This window comes from Pituophis catenifer, unplaced genomic scaffold, assembly GCF_029215685.1.
Source record: "Pituophis catenifer annectens isolate HBS135680 unplaced genomic scaffold, rPitCat1.0.hap2 SCAF_3, whole genome shotgun sequence".
Taxonomy (NCBI): domain Eukaryota; kingdom Metazoa; phylum Chordata; class Lepidosauria; order Squamata; family Colubridae; genus Pituophis; species Pituophis catenifer.
The window spans coordinates 39,047,110-39,067,742 of NW_027256883.1; positions in this window are offsets into that span (position 1 = coordinate 39,047,110).

Sequence of the window (20,633 nt, forward strand, 5' to 3'; positions counted from 1 at the left end):
ATTTCAAATTGATTCAGAAGTATGAAATTGTCTTGAAACGGTAATCACTTCACTTCTAATTACTGACAATAAATATATCTCTTTTTAGCCCTTAAAAGATGGATAGAAAGTGTATATTTCAACGACCTCACTAAAAAGTTTAGTTAGATTTCAGCTGTCATTCTGATTGTTCCCACTTAAGTAGATTATTATATTCTAGTCAAAATTCAAGGCAAGGCAAATCATAGGTCTTCCTCAAAACTGATTTTGAGAGTTTTTAACTTTCCAAAACAGAAAGAAAAAATAAATTATAGCAAGAGGATCCAAAGATCTTTCTCTCTACCTCCACTCCATATAGTCTATATGTATATGTGTATGTGTCTATCTGCCTATTTCTAGTACACTTGTGTATGGAGTGTGCAATAAGAAAGATCTTCTTCCTGGCAGGCAAAAAGAGACAGATACAGTATTTGACCCCTTCATGGATTACTGCCTTGTCGTGGCGAAGGGGCTTGCATAGCTCAATGAAGGAAACAGTATCAATTCTTGACAAGACAATTAATTAAGCATGAAGTAAATTTTAGATGGCTGATATCCAAGGGAATATTAGTGACCTGGGTGGAAAAAAGACATAGATTGTATATAATAGATAAAGCAGACTACCAGTCCTACTACCAGTATTTTGCGTCATATGAGGAAGAAGGAAGAAGAGAGGAAATAGATGATAAAAAAACAAGAAAAATCGTTAGAAGAGGGAAGCACACAACAAGAAGAAACTGAAACAGAGCAAAAAGAAAGAAGGGAACGAGAAGGAACAAGAGCAAAAGAACAGAGAGAAGTAAGAACAACTAGAACAACAAAACCTATCTATAAGTAAACAATGGAAGAAAAAACAAAATTATTATCAATTAATATAAATGGACTAAATTCATCCATGAAAAGGAAAAGGATCTTTAATAAATTAGAAAAATTATTTTGTTTGTCAAACATGTACAAGATAGCAGGTATAGGTATAAACATGAACAAAGGAAGTAAGTACAGATAAATGGAGACAGTATGACTGGGATGGTAGGCATGCTGGTGCGCTTATGCACACCCTCTTTACGGACCTCTTAGGAATGGGGTGAGGTTCACTGTAGACAGTTTGAGGTTGAAGCTGTGAGGGTTTGAGGCTGTAACAAAAAAAGTAATACAGTAAATTATTGGAATATCCCAAAATTGGGAAATTATATTTTTCATTAGCGCAGCAAAAGAAAAGGAGTGTGGCTCTATATATTAAAGAAACAATAAATGCTAGATAAATTTTTGCAGTTGAAGATGAAAGAATATTGATGGTAGAGGTAACAATGAATCATAGACAGATGCTGTTGATAGCGATATATGCACCAAATAATATGGAATTTTATGGAAAACTCTAGAGGAAAATTATAGAATTGGAATATGAAAATATTTGTGTGGTAGGGGATTCAATGCAATTGTAGATACAGAATTTGATTATAAGAGTAGTAAAACAGGTAAAAACACTAGGAAAACACTCCCTAAATTTTTTTAAAAAATGATTGAAGAAATAGGATCCCAAGATGTATGGAGAGAAACATACCCCAAGAAAAATCAGTAATCATTCTATTCAAATAGACATAAATCTTAGTCAAAAATAGATATGGTATGTATGTCATCATAATTGAAAACATGTGTTCAAGAGATAGAAATAGAATCCAATGTTTGGGCAGATCATAATCCAATAAAAGTTGTACGGAAAGGATAAAAAAGAAAATTGAGATGGACATTGAACCGAGGAATATTGCAAGATAAGGAATTTATACAAACTATGAAAAAAGAACTAGACTTTATTTTAAAGAGAGCAGGAAAGAAGAGACTTCCTTGCAAACTGTATGGGATACCCCTAAAGCATATGTCTGGGGATTAATCATAACGTACATGGGAAAGAAAAACAAGAAGTAGAAACAAAATAAAAAATGTTAGAAGAAGAACATAAACGAGTAGAATTAGAACTACAGAAAGAACCACAAAAAAAGAATTTGAAAAATCAAATGATCTTAATAAAGCATAAATTGAACCTATTGGAAAAAGAAGAACTGGCAAAAAAAAAATCAAAAGTGTGAAACAGAACTTTTTTGAAAATGCGAATAAAACAGGAAGATGGTTGGCATATAAATTGAAAAAAGAAAAAGAAAAAAAACCTGATACATCGATTAATAGATGAGAAATGAGGATTTAAAAAAATAATTCAAGAGTATTATGGGAAACTGTACGACCAGGAGAAAATCTCAGAAAATAAAATAAAACAATACCTGGAACAATCTGAACTTCTAAGGTACCCAAAAGAGTTAAGGTTATGTTGAATGAGCAAATAACTATGATAGAATTGACAGAAGAGATTAAGAGACAAAAGAATAATAAAACCCCAGGGCCTGATGGACTACCAGCAGAATTTTATAAACACTTACAAGATATATTAGACCCAGTTATGTTGGAAGTTTACAATGACGTTCTACTAGAAGCAAAAGTACGAGATTCATGGATGGGAGCAAACATTACTCTCATACCGAAAGATGATTCAGACTTAATGCATATGAAGAATTATAGGCCAATATCCTTATTGAATGCAGACTATAAAATATATGCTTCAATAATAGCAGAGAGATTAAAATGGTTTTTGAATGAATTTATACATGTAGATCAAAATGGATTTTTGCCAAAGAGGCAGATTAAAAACAATATGAGAATGATTTTAAACACATTGGACTATTATGAAATATATCTTAGAAAACAAATGGTGTTGATCTTTCTAGATGCACAGAAAGCATTTGATAACATTAATTGGTAATTTATGTGATTACAATTAAAATGCATGGACTTTGGAGAGAGATTTATCAATATGATTAAAGCAATATATCACAAACAATCAGCTAAGGTGATGGTAAATGGGCACATGACAGAGAATTTTGATATTAAAAAAGGCACAAGACAGGGATGTCCACTGTCCCCCCTACTATTTATACTGACTTTGGAAGTGTTAACAAGAAATATTAGACAAGATGAAGAAATAAAAGGAATTAAAATAAAAAAAGAGAAATATAAATTACAGGCGTTTGCAGATGATTTGGTTTTTATATTAGAAGACCCACTAGAAACTGGACCGAAATTAATTAAAAAGATAGAAGAATATGGGGAAGTTGCAGGATTGAAAATAAACAAAGAAAAGACAATTTTTTTAGTTAAAAATCTTAGTTATTCAGAAAAGAGTGTTGAGGAAAAAATTGATGTACAGCTAGTCAAGAAATTAAAGCACTTAGGGATACAACTAACATCAAAATGTGCAACGATTAAAGAGGATAATTATATGAAACTGATGCAACAACTCAAATTAGATTTGGAGAAATGGAAAAATTTGCAATTGTCATTGACAGGAAGAATAGCTACTATAAAGATGAATATTTTAAGACTTCAAAAAAAGAGGGGGCTTTGGGTTGCCAGATTGGGAATTGTATTATAAGGCCTCGGTACTTACATGAGTGAAAGAATATATTAATCTAAGGCATAAAAGACTATTGACCTTAGAGGGACACGACCTTCAATTAGATTGGCATGCTTTCTTATGTTATAGAAAGAATAAAATGCATAGCTATTTTCAAAGGCATTGTTATCATTGTTAAAGAACAACATTATCTGAAAATTCCAGTTTGGCTTTCCACAATGGAAGCATTGATACATCCTAATGTTATTAACATGGAAAAAATTGTAAGATATAAATATATTTTGAATGAAAAGGGGTTGCAGAAATGGATAGATTAACGCTTACTGAATAACTGAATATTTCTTGATATGGTACTTATTTTACCAATGGTTAAATAATAAAAACAGAAGTTAGAAATATGGGGATATAAAAAAGACAAATGTTATAAAGGAGATTTGTTAAAGTAGATAAGTTGAATATTATTGTTATTATAGAATTAATATTATTGTGATGAATACTATTGTAAACATCTTGATTATGATTGTTTAAATATAAGTGTACCCAGACAACACACTGTTTGATTGAAATTAAATTTTTACATGTTATATAAATAAAACAAAAAAAAAAACCATTAAAAAAAGATTTTGCTAATGTAACCAGTGGTGGGATTCAAATAATTTAACAACCAATTCACCCAGAGTCAGGTTGTCATGGGAGGCGTGGCCCATTCCTGTTCTCCAGCTCTGCTGCACATGTGAGCGAACCGGTTGTTAAATTACACACACACACACACACACACACACACACACACACACACACTATCAAATTAGATCCTGGGCACTGCGCTACAATGGAGAAACGGGAAACAGAGCAGCCAGCATGACGGAAGGAGGAGCAGGGAGAAGAAAGAGGAAAAGCAGCCTCCTCCTTCCCTTGCGCCAGCTGCTCTGTTGTCTGTTTCTCCATTGCAGCGCAGCTCCCAGGATCCACTTTGATAGCTGGGGGGGGGGTGTAATTTAACAACCAGTTCGCTCAAACCAGTACGAACTATCTGAATCCCACCACTGAATGTAATCCTACAATAAAGTTAGCATTGGTATTTCTGGGTGTGCTTCTTGTCTGGAATAGCTTGTAAGGCTAACAAAGAGGAAGTAGCTATCCCAGATAAGCTAAGCACACCCCAGTTCCCCTCCCTGAAATCTTGCCATCTAGTAGAACCTCGGAAGCATTCTTTTCTATAGCTGCCCCTACCTTGTGGAACACGCTCCCATTTGACAAGGCTTTGAATGTTCTAGCCTTTTAGAACGCCATTAAGACCTGCTTTTTACTGAAGCCCTAGCATGAGCTGTGGTGGCACAGTGGTTCGAATGCAATACTGAAGGCTTCTTCTGCTGACAGTTCAATTCTCACCAGCTCAAGGTTGACTCCAGTCTTCTAAGGTCGGTAGAACAAAGACCCAGATTGTTGGGGGCAATAGGCTGATTCTTAGAGAGGTCTGTAAAGCACTGTGAAGCAGTATATAAGTCTAAGTGCTATTGCTATTGCAAGATAGAAGACATGGAAGGAGGGTAAGTGAATCTGACCCTGCTGTGGAACATGAGTTTTCGTTTATTGTTTTATTGTTTTTACTATTGTTTTATTTATTGGCTTTATGGTTGTTTTAAGCCACCCAGAGAACTAATAAGATGGGTGGCCATATAAATCATATAAATAAATAAATGAACTCTTATGATAGTTTTGTAGGGTCATTTTGTGTTCTAGCAACAATATTTGCAAGAGACACAAGGTTTATATTTTGCATCTTCTTAGACCATATCACCACAGCTCAAACACAATATTGTCACATTGGAAAGGATTCAGAATAAAGATCATGACAGTAGCTTAGAGGCCTTTTTCTAAAACTATGCTGATCGGTTCTAAATTAGCTGAGGGAAAAAGGAATGTCTTGCATATAAATCTTTTTAAAAAAGAAGTTCAGAACAGATGATGATTCATTTGTCATCACCATCACAAAGAAGTAAATTATTGATTGGACTTGGAGGTGTCAGAATCTATAATACGATTTGTGATTAGAGATTTCCCATGTTCTGAGAAGAAAACAATTTGGAAATGAAGTACGGTATTTGAGAAGACGATTCAAGGCTCCCTGGCCCGTGTAGTATCCTACATACATCTATCCTTCAGTAAAAGAACTATATAAATGAAACATCTTCACATGATGCGCTAAGCCGGAAAGTCTGGTTTATGAGCAAATAGTGTACACTTAAGAGACACAAGATTGAAATTTGCTGGTCTGAAAGGATACTCTAAGTTGTTGATGTCTCACTTGAGCTACAGTGCCACCTATAGTTGGAATAGTTGCATAACATCCTCGTGGATGATTCAAAAGGAACATCACTGCCTCAGATATGGAAGCCTGATTCAATATAAGGCAAATTGTCTGCCTTGTGTCTTTCGCTATTTACTATTCTCCATTTCTTATATTCTGTACCAGAAAGTAAATTCTGAATAGTAGAATAAAGATATTTCTTTCTGATGGTTTCATAGCTGAAACTGTTCAGTTTGTAGAAATAAGACCTTTGAAATGTTAATTTATAGTAATGAAAATAGTTATGTTCTTACCTAACAAGAAGTTGGCAGAGAATTATTTCATTCACAAGTAAGTAGACACTTTTTAAAAGGATATTTATTTATGTGTTGTATACAGCTCCAATCAAAAAAATTCTGGGCAGTTTATTAAAAACTTAGAAAAAATTATATTTCAATAAGATGTTTTATGTGATATCATGAAACTAAACACTCTACCATATGATACCGCATGAAACCTATCACTGTTAGAAAAAATGTTATAAAAAATAACTTTGTAAGTTTTTCCCACCATAAACCATAATTACACATCAATGTAGTAGTTGAGGAAAATGAATATGCATTTAACCTTTGGATAAGGTGACCAGATTTTAACATTGGTAAAGAGGGACATTGTGGGCGTGGCTTATTTTGTGGGCGTGGCTAGCTGGTCATGTGACTGGGTGGGCGTGGCTAGCTGGTCATGTGACCGGGTGGCCATGGCTATGTCTATAGGGTAAGGTGAACAGATTTTAACATTGGTAAGAAGGACACCATTGTGGGCGTGGCTTATTGTGTGGGCGTGGCTTGTAGGCCATGTGACCGGGTGGGCGTGGCTACCTGGTCATGTGACCGGGTGGCCATGGCTATGTGTATAGGGACTACTCAGAGGGCTGAAAAGTCATTTCTGACAGGTCCTCACACTTTTGACTGGTCCTCACACTTATGACCATCCTCACATTTATGCCCGTGCAGCATTCTTAACAACCATGTCACTCATTTCACAACTGCTGCTCTTCAACAAGGTGACAAGATAGGGCAAAAATGTAAAATGTGAGGACAGTCGTAAGTTCGAGGACTGGTCAAAAGTGTGAGGACCAGTCAAAAATAACTTTTTCAGCCCTCTGAGTAGTCCATATGCACAAAAGGACTAACCAGAGGGCTGAAAAAAGTCATTTCTGACAGGTCCTCGCACTTTTGACTGGTCCTCACACTTATGACCATCCTCACATTTATGCCCGTGCAGCATTCTTAACAACCATGTCACTCATTTCACAACTGCTTCTCTTCAACATGGTGACAAGATAGGGCAAAAATGTAAAATGTGAGGACAGTCGTAAGTTCGAGGACTGGTCAAAAGTGTGAGGACCAGTCAAAAATAACTTTTTCAGCCCTCTGAGTAGTCCATATGCATTAAAGGATTACAGCAATAGAGAGGGATGAAGGAATGGAAATTAGAGTAGGAGTGAGGGTAAGAGAGGGAGGAAGAGAGGAGGAGAAGGAGAAAGAAAGAGGAAGTAGGGAGGAGAAAAAGAGGGTGGGGGGAAGAGAAAGTAAGAAGGAAAGAAAAGAGAGAGGTGGTAGGTTTGAGGAGAAAGATTGCTGTACAATAAAAAAGATGAAAGGGAAGAAAGCCAACCCCAAGCAAATATAAAGATATTAAGATAAAGAATGAATTGTTAAACTTTAAAGAATAAAAGAGAACAAATATGAATAAATAGCAATAATTAGAAACACACATACAAACATACAATGTATTTTCTTTGAACAGAATATTTGGCTGGTTCACAAATTTAAACAGCGTTTAGTCATTTCAATTAAATTTACAATTTCTATATTTCCTTTTTGCCATATTTATTCCTCATCTATTTTTTAAAAAAACCAATATTACCCTTCATCCTCATCTCTAATCTTAATCAAATTCAATTTTTCCCTTCTATTCTATATTATACCCCTTCCCATTGTCATCTATTTTTATATCCATCCTCACATTGTTTAATTATGTAATTATGTAATACAGTTGTTTAATACAAATTCAACATTTTAATATAAATCAATTAGTTATAAAACTATCTTTTTTGTATATTAATCAATATGAACATGAATATTCCAATTATTTCCATGCAATCCAATTTCTTACAAATCAATTAATTATATTTACCAATAATAATAAACCAAATAATTTCTCCCATATATTCCTCCGAACCACAACTTAACCATTTATGCTTTCAACACAATATACAATTAATAGTATCTCAATTATTACAATTCCCTAGTTAAATACAGCTTTTTTTCCTTTGTGTTTTAAAACCTTGAACTCTCCTCCTAAATTTCCCATTGTTTGCAGTTTTTCACCTACCTTTTTTGGGGAGGAAAAATAAAAATAAAAATAAATCTCTCTCTGCCTCATTTTGTCACGCTGCACCAAAGACTCTGGTTTCGTTTTCGTTTTCGTTTCTGAAGCTTAGCTAGGGGAAAAAAAAACTGCTTTACACTGATTGCCTGTAGGGCGGCCCTTTGAAGCCCCAGGCAAGAGTTTAAACAGTTTTTTTTTCTTCTAGCCATCAGCTGGGGCTCAAGAAAAATCGGGACTTTTTTGAAACGCCGCGGGACGCGGGACAAATTGCTCAAAAGCGGGACTGTCCCGCCAAAAGCGGGACGTCTGGTCACCTTACCTTTGGATTACTTTCATAATATCATATCTGTACTACATATTTTTTCATGCCCTTGATTAAAAGGAACTGGGTACAAGGAATTGCTTCTTATGACTTTGACTTTTAAATCAACCATCTCAGCTTTATTAGAATTGTTAAGAAACCACCTAAGGACCCAGCCTGATAATGAAAAATCCATACTAGGAAATAATATTTTGAAAAATGTGGTTTTGATAAACTGATTCTGTTAAAGAGGTCAAAGATCAAAGATAAAGTTGCAAAGCAACCATAATAAATTCAGAATAACTGATATGAAGAAGTAATAAGCAAAATGATCTAGATGACTAGAAGGAATGCTGAGATAAAGCCTTTACTGAAGATCAAAAGGTTATTTAAGAGATGGAGAATTGCCAGTTTAAAAAGTTTATCTGACTGACTGCTGAGTTAGCAAACTTTCTATTTAATTTCTAAACGCTAAAGTATACTTTAAGGTTTTGTATTTCATTTTACAATAATTAATAGGTAATAAATACTGTGATTATTACCTGTTAATTAAATTATTTTAATATTGTGTGATTCCATTCCATTGTAGTCCCTCCAAATCTTTATCCTGGCAGCAGAGTATTCCTGGGAGGGATAAACAAAGAATGCTGGGAATCAAGTGAATATATTCCCAAAAGAGAAGGTCTGAAAGTCTCAGTTGTCCAGCTAAAGCAAAAAGGCAGCAGCAATAGAGGAAGTTGTTCAAAGTAGAAAATCACTTTAGTGACAAGAGCAAAGTCATAATTTCATATTGCACAGGACAAGGTAATGGTATACCATCCCTGTATATCAGGGGTGAAATCCAGCAGGTTCTGACAGGTTCTGGAAAACTGGTAGTGGAAATTTTGAGCATTTCGGAAAACCGGTAGCGGAAATTTTGAGTAGTTTGGAGAACCGGCAAATACCACCTCTGGCTTGCCCCAGAGTGGGGTGAGAATGGGGATTTTGCAATACCCTTCCCCCAGGAGTGGGGAGGGAATGGGGATTTTGCAGGATCCTTCCCCTGCCACACCCACCAAGCCACGGCCACCAAGCCACGGCCACAGAACCGGTAGTAAAAAAAATTGGATTTCACCTCTGCTGTATTTGTACCAAGAAAACCCGTCAGGTTGGATGGCACTCAACATGTTACTAAGGAAGAAGTAATGATCTTTGAAAGTACCAATGATGTGTATGACCCAAATATATTAAAGCCTTCAGAAATCTAGTTGCTGAAGTTGCCAACAGGAAAAGAAAATTCAAACCTGCAAAGATGAAGTTAGTATGGGAATTTGAAACATAAAATGAATGAACATGTGGAAACTCAACTTAGTGAAAGATGAAATGAATGAACTATACATTGACATCTTAGGTGTAAGTAGTCAAAGTTGTCACCTACTTGATGCTACATAATCAATCAATCAATCAATCAATCAAATATTGTATTAGTTGTAAACACTAAAATCCAATACAGCTTTGTAGAAGTAATTATATAATTTGATCTAGGTATTGCTTTAGCAAATATTTATAATTCAGTTTTCTAGCCTGAATTATTATATTTTAATCTTAGTGTTTTTGTACAACACTATGCACACTATATTTTTGTATATTTTACTGACATCTTACATTTTACAATAATAAATAAATCCTTACTAATTCTAGAACCTGCAGAACAGAATCCACCTGAAAATCTTTCATTTGAAGTGCAGTAATGACCTATTGCTAATTAATCAAAGACTTAAAATGCTGAAACTATAGGCTGATTATTTTAAGCAAAGAAAAAATAATTATTCTGTGTCTAGTTTGAAGATAAGATTGCACTCTAAAGAATACAACATGGCATCTTTATCTAGTTAAGATGTATGTAGTATAGCCCCCGTTTGATCACTTTTAATTCAATTAAACAGCTTTCCTGACTGCTATATCAGGATAACCCTAAAATACCACCAGAGATGCAGATAACTATTTTCTGCCATCTAATGGTCATGTATTTTGCAATGGAGACTTGCTAGCCCCAGAAAAACTCATCAGAACTGAAGAAGCTTCTTTGATGAGAAGCGAAAACTTTTCAAATAAAAAACAAAGTCCAGATGCCTTTTGAACAGCACCTTTGGGACAACCATGACCTGGATGATTGATAATCTCCATAGATATGTAGACAATAGTTCTATTATTTATTTGCATACAATGCCTTTGACCCCCACAAAAAGCCCAATGGAATCAAACAGAAGAAATTATTTGCCTACTGGCAAATGGGTGTTTTGCTCCTATGTGTATTTAATCTGGATGTTTTTAGTGTTTTTATTGTTTTAAAATGTTTTTGTTGTGGCTCCGATCATCGAGCCTGTGTTATCAGCAGGAGAGGACTCCGAGAGTGAAGGAGAGGAGTTGGCAAGCCTCCCTCTCCAGGACCCTCCTCTCTGGCAATGCCTCCGGTGTCCTCCGAAGGCCAAGAGATAGGCCCGGGGCCAAGCACTTCCACACAGCCGCAGGTGGATAGTAATGATGATGATGATGAGTCTTGGCTGGACCCTCGACAGTGTCGCAGAGATAAGCACGCGCAGCAGAGGAAGAGGCATGCCAGGATTAGGCTGAGTCACTGGACCACACCCCACAGGGTATAAAAGGGGGTGTGGTGGCCATTCAAGCTCTGTGATGAGCAAAAACTGATATTGAACAAACCTCTCTGCATTGCTGGACTTTTTGAATATTCTCTTATCTGTTGTGTGTTGGCTTTGAAAAACACTCCCTTCGTAAGTAAAAGACTCTTGGCAGCCAGCCACTGGGTTGCTGCCAATTCTGCTCTTAGAAAAACCTTTGTCGGCTGGTTTATTTCACTATTGACTGTCTGTGGGGGTGCGTGTGTGAGACGGGGACAGAACAGTTTTAGTGTTTTTAACTGTAATATATTTTTTGAATTGTAAACCACCTAGAGTCATTGTCTGAGATGGGTGCTATAGAAAATGAATGAATGAATGAATGACGCCATCTCATGAGCAGGCAGCTATAATGTGAATGCACAAAAATTAGACTTTCAACTCTACTACTGGGTTGGAACTTCCCTTCCAAGAACACTTATGTTCTAAGTGCCTTCTCGGGACTCACTCTTTCTTCCCTTCTAAATAGGGCATAATTTGTAAACTACATTTGCTCATCCAGCCCACAGTGCAGAGAGTTAAAGGCATATTTTCCTGTTCCACTTTGGAAATAGTGCTCCCCCATTTCTCACAACACAACTGATCCCATGGATATGATTTATAACCCTTAGTAATATGGTTGTAGATAAGACTATGGGTGGAATCATCTCAGCTTCTGCTGGCCACATTAGGCCACTTTGGAATTTCTCTTCCACTTCCTGGGTCCTGCCCTCCCTAGCTCTTTTGGCTTTAGTGGCCAGACAGACCAAACACCTGGCTTCCATAGAGGCATTCTTTTAGGCATGTGTTTAGTCCTCCGTGAAAAGAGTATTAGATCTAATTTAAAATGGCTGTAATTTTTTAAAAACAAGACCTGTTTTGCACCTAGGAAAAAGAAGGTGGTTTTACCAGCTGTTTATTGCTGGTTTTATCCAAAATTCATGTTTTGTGTGGCCATATTGATTCCTGCTTTTATTACCAGTAGGGCAGGTGCAACACAAGTTGCTACTTCTTGGCCTCCCCTGGATGCTGCCAGCCACCAACACTTGCTTGCCAGCCCTGCCTTTCACTTTAAGAACCTGTTACTCATACTGCTTTCCAGCTTTATTTATTTTGGAATCTCAGTTAATTCTACCTGACGTTTTACTCTTCAGTCACTCTCCTGTCTCAGATTTTTTCTTGTAGATCCTTGCAATGATTCCAATGAGTGCAGGAGGAGTCCAGGGAAAGGATCTGGAGGGAAATTGACCCCTTTAGCTCCAGGCCTGGGACTTGTCAGTCAGGCTGTTTTTGAATATAGCTCTCATATAGCTCTCATTTTCCAGAAAAGCACTATAGGCATGTCCCAAAATAACCTGATTGATAGGTGTCAGACATGGCAGACCTCCACACCTGCAACTGATCACTCAGGCAACTTGAAAGGTAGCTCAAGCCTCTTTCCCAAATACCTGCAAATTCACATCCAGTCCCATCTCACCACACATCCAGCAAAGCAATTGGTGAAAATTTTTCCTGCTGGAAAATGCCATTGCAAAGCCTCTACCACTTATGTTACTTAATTGGCCTCACATTAAAACTCCACTCTGGAAAGCACCGTTTCACTGGCAATTCAAGAACTCAAGGAGTGGACTTTAATGAAGCTCTGGGGAAGATAACCTGAAACAAATCTTCCAAAATATGGGCAAGTGGGTAATGAGAGCAATCTCAAGGAATTTCTAAACACCAATGCTCAAATCAATCAAACTACTACAGAATTATTTAAATCTGCAACAGCAAATAGGGTGATGGAAATATCAGATTCCATCCACTGACCTAAGGAAAAATGTTCAGCAACTCAATCAATGCATGGCATGAAAAGCAATAAAAACGAGTGCCTGCTTTTTAGACCTTCTAAAATTAGTCATGGTAAGCGATACAGTTATTAAGTACACAGGTAGGCTGAGGCTTCCCAGTTGCACATTAGAACTTATAATTTTCTTCAGCAACTGGATGGCTTCATTTATAGTTCTGTCCATGAAAAGGATAACTGAAGTAAAGTTGCATAGGAAATCCTGTTGTCCAACCAGGAGGGTGTCAAGCAGCTTTCCTGGTTTCCCTGGCTGCTAGTTCTGACACTGGATGAAGAGCCATTATGAAGATCTCAATTTCTTCACCTTCCTTTTGCTTATTTGGAAGTCATGTGTAATAGAATATAAGGGTTACCAGTTCTGGATTGCAGAAATTCAGACAATCATTAGAGGGAAACAAAGAGTTATTAAAAACCTAAACCTTTTAGTGTTATCAAGTGAACATGCAACATTCTCTTATATTCTCCAGGTCATGTTACCCTTTGGATCATGAGATATGGGCTGTAACAGCCCATATCTCATGATCCAAAGGGTAACATGACCTGGAGAATATAAGAGAATGTTGCATGAAATGCGAAAAGATTAAAGCTGCATCTGGATAGGGAGAGTTCCTCTTTAAATGCTGAACTTTAACCCACCATCCAGAGCCTGCATGGCCAAAAATATTGATAAGAAATAAACTTGTTTTATGTCATGCAAGAATAATGAGCTGTTTATTTTTATAAAAGCCATTGCCTGTAACTCCATGCTCTGAAATGATGCTTCTTCTTGGGAAGGGGCAATTCATTTCATAGATGAAAGGAAGGGACTTTCCAACAGCTAATCTAGTTTGTAGGTACAGGTGGTCCTTGATGTATGACAATTGGGACTGGAATCTTGGTTGCTAAGTGATACAAGTGATCACACCTGATTGTATGACCTTTTTAACCACAGCTATTAAGTAAATCAGGTGGTCTTTCAGCAAATATGACATCCCCAATTGACATTACTTGTTGAAACCAGCTAGGAAAATTGCAAAGTGTGAACATGTTATGTATAACACTCTACCTGGTTATAAAAGTGAAACAGCTACCAAGTGCCTAGATAGGGGTCAGCAACCTTAAACACTCAAAGAGCCATTTGGACCTGTTTCCCACAGAAAAGAAAACACCGGGAGCTACAAAAACCTTTTGACATCTAAAATGAAGATAACATTGCATATATCGTTTTTTACCTTTATGCTATGTATAAAAAAATTACAGTGTGTTGCATTTATATAAACAATGAACTGCTACAGAGAAAACAAATTTTTATTTTTGCATGCAACAAAAACATTTTGGAACGCCAAAAAAAAAAAAAGATGGGTCGAAAAGCTCAATAAATTGCGTGCTGGTGGGTGTCATAAATTGGCAGTTGTGACGCATCTTTTGAGCGACAGGGAGCCACAGCAGAGGGATGAAAGAGCCACATGCGGCTCCAGAGCCGCAGGTTGCAGATCCCTGGCCTAGATTTTGATCCCATGACCATAGGAATGGAGCAACAATTATAATTTTTCAGGTCTTAAAAATACTTTTTTAGACTATTATATTAAATCAATGGTCGTAAGTCAAGGCTATCTGTATAATCATCCAATATTTAGCATGTATATGTACAGTATATATTGCAAAATTTCTGGAAAAGAGGTTAAAATACATTTAGGAAAAATATATTCCAGTGTTAAATTCATCATGAAGATGGCATCTGAATTGGCTTTGCATGAAAAGAAGACATATTAATTCCTTTCTCTTTTAGGAAATTTAGAATATTTTGGACTTAGTGCTATGTGTGAACCCAGTGAATTTCCCGTATCCATGAAATGACCTAATAGTATCACTTTGTTAAAGATTCATCTCCCTTTCAATGTTCTTTCAATTTTATGTGCATATGTATATAAACGTAAACATATATATTGAAGTTGTTAATATAGTTTTGGGGGAAAAAGGGAGGTACACAAGGATATTATCAGAAAAGGTTTGGGAAGGATTGTTTTTAATCAAAAAAAAAAAAATGACAAATTCATCCAGGTCAGAAATAAATCTTGTTCTCTAACCTTTAGTGGGTTTCTCTGTAAATACTTGCCAAGCATTCAGAAAAACAAAAGTAAATTGATACAGTCATGTGTAGACAGGTAACCCATAAAAAGCGTTCATGAGATAAAAATTAACTTTCATCAAAGAAGTTATTGATAGTCTAATCTATAGTTTCGAAACTGGAATTCCTTTCCTGTGACAGAATTGATTTTCTATGCCAAAACTTGACCAGCCTAAGTAGTGTAGCAATAAAATGTTATGTAGGTATTCTAGTTTCACAATTTGCAGTGGAGAAAACAGTTAATCTGTTTTATAAGTTTGTGTTTAACAGATTAGCAAGAAGAACAAAAAAATGCTATAAGTCTTTAGGAAAAGAACAAAGGGGAAAAAAACCAAGAGTAAAATTTAACATTGACCAAATTTATCTTGTGAAATAAAAGGAAAAAAATGGAGATGAGCATTTAAATTCTGTTTCTTTTTTTCCTCTCTATTATGCAGGACTTCAGCACTAACAACCAACAATTGAAGAAAGAAAGAGACCTCATTATGCTTATTTATAGCATTCCCTATTTTGCATTTATCCACACAAATGAAACCATAAAAGAAACAAAATATAAAAGAAATGTGTAGTTCTTTCATTAGCTTGTCTGTAACATGTATTGGTCCATAAATTAATTTGCATAAGGGACTAACAAAGATGGGGGTGGGGAATGGGGGTGGGGAAGAAGAGGAGGAAAATTCAAAGCTATGCCATTGTAATTACAGCTCTTTAAATATCAAGAGACACAAAAGAAGATTCCTTTTGAAAAGCTTGCCGACATTCTTGGCAAGCTACTATTAAATACTTGCATAAATCTGTAGTCTGTTCTCCCTGGACAAGTATAGGTGACATTGCTTTAATAGTGTAAAGGTCTTTGTTAAGGTGCTGAGATGCGCTTCCTGGGTTTTTATATTGCTTTGGTATGTAATTCATTGTTTCAGTCGATTTCAGTACTTAGAAAACTTTAAAAACAAAAACAGCAGGAGGAGGAGGGGAGGAGGAGGCAGGAACTGGTCTGGCTTGTTCCATAGGACATCAGAAATAATGAAAGATTCTTCCCCACCATATAGCAGATTGGTCCAAAACAGCAGGAAATACTGTAAAAAGTAATCTCAAGGACAATCTAGCCCAGTAATGGTTAACTTTTTCGGCACCGAGTGGAGTGTGCATGCGCGCTGGAATGCATGCGCTGTGGACCAGCTGTCCAGCACACATGCACACGCCTGAACCTGGAAGAGCAGCTGGCGGCAACATGCATGTCCACAGAGAGGGCTCTATGTGCCACCTCTGGCACACATGCATAGGTTTGCCATCACGGTCCTAGGAAGACATTCTCATACTATTGTGGACCTTCAATCTTGGCTTCAACCCACAATGGAGTACGCAGAGTTAGAAGTGACAGGATGTTCTATTGTTAAATAACTTGTTAAATAACTCTCAAGATTAGGAAATTCTCCCTTATTTCAAGTTTGGTTTTTCCTCTTTAAAGCTTCCACCATTCTTTAATTTTACAGCCCCTCATTACCTTTGTTCTTCTTCTCCTCTTTCCAGCTGGTCAGCATCCTTCTTGTATTGTGGCAACTAGTACTAGACAGTGTTCTAGGGACAGTCTGATCAGTGCAGAGAATAGCAGAAATATTGCTTCCAGTGATGTCACACTATCTTTGTTAATGCAGCCCAAGACTGCATTTGTTCTTTTGGCAGCTGCAGTACACTAGTGGCTCCCACTTCCACTGTGGTCTACCAAAGTACCCAGATCCTTTTCACACAAACTATTTCTAAGCCATCTGTCATCACTCTGTACCTCTGCATCTGCTTCTCTGCCCCTCATCTAAGTGCATAATCTTCATTTCTCAAATGTTGAATAGAGCTCAATGTTCAAGTTGATATTTTGATTGCTGAATCTTCCTCTTCTTTTCTTAGCAACCACCCACCCCGCTTTGTGTCATCCGTTTTATCCCCATATTTAAGTCATTTATTAAAATATTGAATGGAAGTGGACAAAATCCTAAAACACTCCATTGATTGTCTTCCCAGAGGTAGACATATATCCATTAGATGTACGTATCAGGTATGATTACTGAACCTGCTGGGAATCCATCTGATAGTGAAACATAAAACTAGCGTATCACTTTATAAAGGAGGCTATGATCAACTTTACAAGTGTCTTATTGAAGTCTAAGTGTACAACATGTATAATATTCCCTTGGTCTATTAATTTGGTCACATAGTCCCACCAAAAATAGATTTATCTTGCATTGCCTATTTTTAACAAATCCATGCTAGCTTCTGGTAATTTTGTTCCTTTTCAAGGACTTGCACACCCCATTCTTGATTATTGTTTTCTAGGATTTTTCTCAGATAGTGATGTCAAGCTGACTAGTCAGTAGTTTCTTAGGTCAATTTTTTCTTCTTTTTAAAAAATGAAAATATTAGTTCTTGTTGCATTTTCCGTGAACACCAGAAATACTCGGAAACTAGTCAGTGATTCTGAAATCACATCCTTCAATTTCTTTAGTACTCTTAAAGATGTAATATATCCTGTCTCAAATACTTAAAATCATTCAAAGTAGTGAGATGTTATTTCACCAGTTCCTGCAAAGTTTAAGAACAATTAAAATGTCTTTGCCCGTGGTCAAAAAGACTAGGGAGCCCAACGTACAAGAGGTAACCACTAAAGCAACCACTCCCAACTAGCCACCTACTATGCCTCATCCTAAATTGGAATAGTTTTGTTGGTCTGTTTTTTAGGTACTGTTGTTTTACCAGTGCTTTCCTCTCTTATTTTAAATTCTAAGATATTTAGAGCCTTGAATTGAATGCTATATAACCCGAAACAAACAAATGTTGACCTCTGGACTAAAAGTATTTGGATTTTGTGGTCAAGTTCTCTCTCTCACACACACACACAGTTCTCAATATAGGTTTATTTAATGACAATGGAATCATAACGTTTTGTGAAGAGGAATCTAGAACTCTTTGGTACAGTTGAACAATTCCTTCCAATCAAATGCAATAAAGAATAGAGCAAGGGACAAGTACACATGTGGTTGGATGAACCACTTGTACATCATTGGTCCTTAAAATATGAAACTCATCCAAGACCAGATAGTCTTGAGCATATTGCCCGATTTAACCACTAGAACTGTAAACTCATGAAGAACCCGACTATGTAGCTCTCCAAGTGTCTAACCAACAACCCTCAGGAAGATGCTAAGGGTTTTATATGATCTCTATGCTGAATACAAAATAGTTTTATATTGTGGAGATAAAGGCGGCTTTAAAGGGCAAATCCATGGACAGGCCTATCAAGAGCAAACAGAAGGAGGGCAGTGAATAACAACTTGGCTAGGTCAATTAACTCTGCAGTTTATGAAATCTGTTTGGATTTCTTCAGAAACAGTGTGTGCCTAATACCATATGGGTTGTGTCATTTCTTCCACAGTGAACATTTCTTTTAAACGTGATGATGTTCAAAAAATTGATGCAAATTCTCCAAATTAATTTCTTTCATCTTTGTTCTGCAGATGCTAATTTTGACAACATGCAGCAGCAAAATGGCTTACCTGATGCCGAATATACAATATTTCAGCCTTATTGTTAACATAATTTGAAAGCCCTACTTTACTGCCATCTGCTGGTAAATACATGCTTGTTTTGTTTTAGTAAGGGGGGGAAAGTGTTCACATTTTTTTATCAATGCAGTTCAGCATTTAAAGTTTCTGCAATTTCTCCCTTAATTATAAAATGTTAATTTAAACCTTAAGCATAAGGGTAGACGATTTTACTGTGTGGTTATAGTATATGATTCTGTTAAATTTACACCCAATACACATATTCTAAGTATAAAAGTCTAAAATCTTTTCAGGTCTGTATGTCCTGCTACATAAGCCTAAGAAACTTGATTTCAGATTTATCAAAATAACACCAATATTCAACTAATGAAATAGTGAATGAGAGTGGAATGCTAAATGCTTCAAATTCCAAAGTTGATTTTAGTTTGAAACAAATTATTCCAACTTCCAAGCTGAAAACGGGCATTCTGAACCCAGAATAGAAAAATCCTTTAAATGATTAGAATAATCCATTTCAAGCACTCATTGTTTGATACATCCTTAGTTGAGAACATTGGATAGTTGTACATTAATTTGCATAATTCAAAACAATTACTACATTCATATTGTATATTGTAATTTAGGATAGCCTATTTCAAATTACTGTAAGTCTTCTAAAGCCACTATGTTAACCGCAAAACAATATTCTCCAAGATTCTCCAAGTAAATATCCAAGATTCTATTAGCATATTTTGCAGTTATTAAAATGAGAAAAAAAAGCAAGTTGTAGGAATAATATCAAGAGAAACATAGAGGCATTGTTTTTCTAACTCACGCAGCAAGCATAGCATAATCTCTGTTAATATAATAAACTTTAACCATGGTTCAATGAAAAATGTAAACTTCATAATGTGAAGATAAAGTATGGCTGTAAAGTATGCAATTATACTTGCTGGGTCCATCAATTAATTGACACTATTGTTAAATGTATTTTGTAAACTAGACCAGGGGTCCCCAACCTCCAGGCCATGGACCAGTATTGGACCGTGGCCTGATCAGAACCGGGCCACACACCTGGAGGCGAAACTGCACAGGGTTGGATCTAGTTTGCACACTCGTCCTCTTCCTCCACCACCACCCGCCCCCATCTGTGGAAAAACTGTCTTCCACAAAACCAGATCTTGGTGCCAAAAAGATTGAGGGCCACTGGACTAGGCTACTGTATGCATCTAACATGCGATTAAAGAATATGTAACTTATTTCAAATTAAATTATTCATTTGGAAATACATATCTAACAACTAAATTTCCTAAATATACTTTATTAGAAGGAAGGAAGCTCCATAGAGTTCAAAGTACTATAAATCCATGTGTGTAAAGGAAAGCCTTAGATTCAATCCCATGGAGTGTTCTTCAGAATGGACCCATTTGGATTGTGACAGAGAAACAGGGCACACTGGAAGCAGCTTTAGTTTCACCTGTGTGAAATACTGTCCAATATACGCCATCCTGGGTGATTTTTCATTTTTTTTTCTTAATTATCCTTTCTTCTGCTAAGGCAAGCTCAACCCAGCAGTATCTTTGGCAGCATTAAGCAGAGAGGAACCAGTTGGAATGACATGATTTCTCTTTCTCTTTCTTACATCAAAGTAAAGCTACTGACTTGGATGATACATTTAATATGTACAGGTAGTCCGCAACCTATGACTATAATTGGAACTATAATTTCTACTGCTGAGCAAGGAAACTGTTAAGTGAGTTGCACTTGATTTTATGATCTTCTGGCCATGGTTATTAAGAAAATCACTGCAGTTAAGTAAATCATGCAGTGGTTGGTCATTAATCTCATTTCTCCCATTGACTTTGTTGTCAGAGGCTGGTCAGAAGATTGCAAATGACGACCTCAGGATACTGCAACTGTTATAAAATACCTGCTGGCAGTTGCCAATGTCCGAATTTTGATCACGTGACTGTGGGTATGCTGCAATGGCTGTAAGTGTGAGGACTGGTTGCAAGTCACTTTTTTCACTG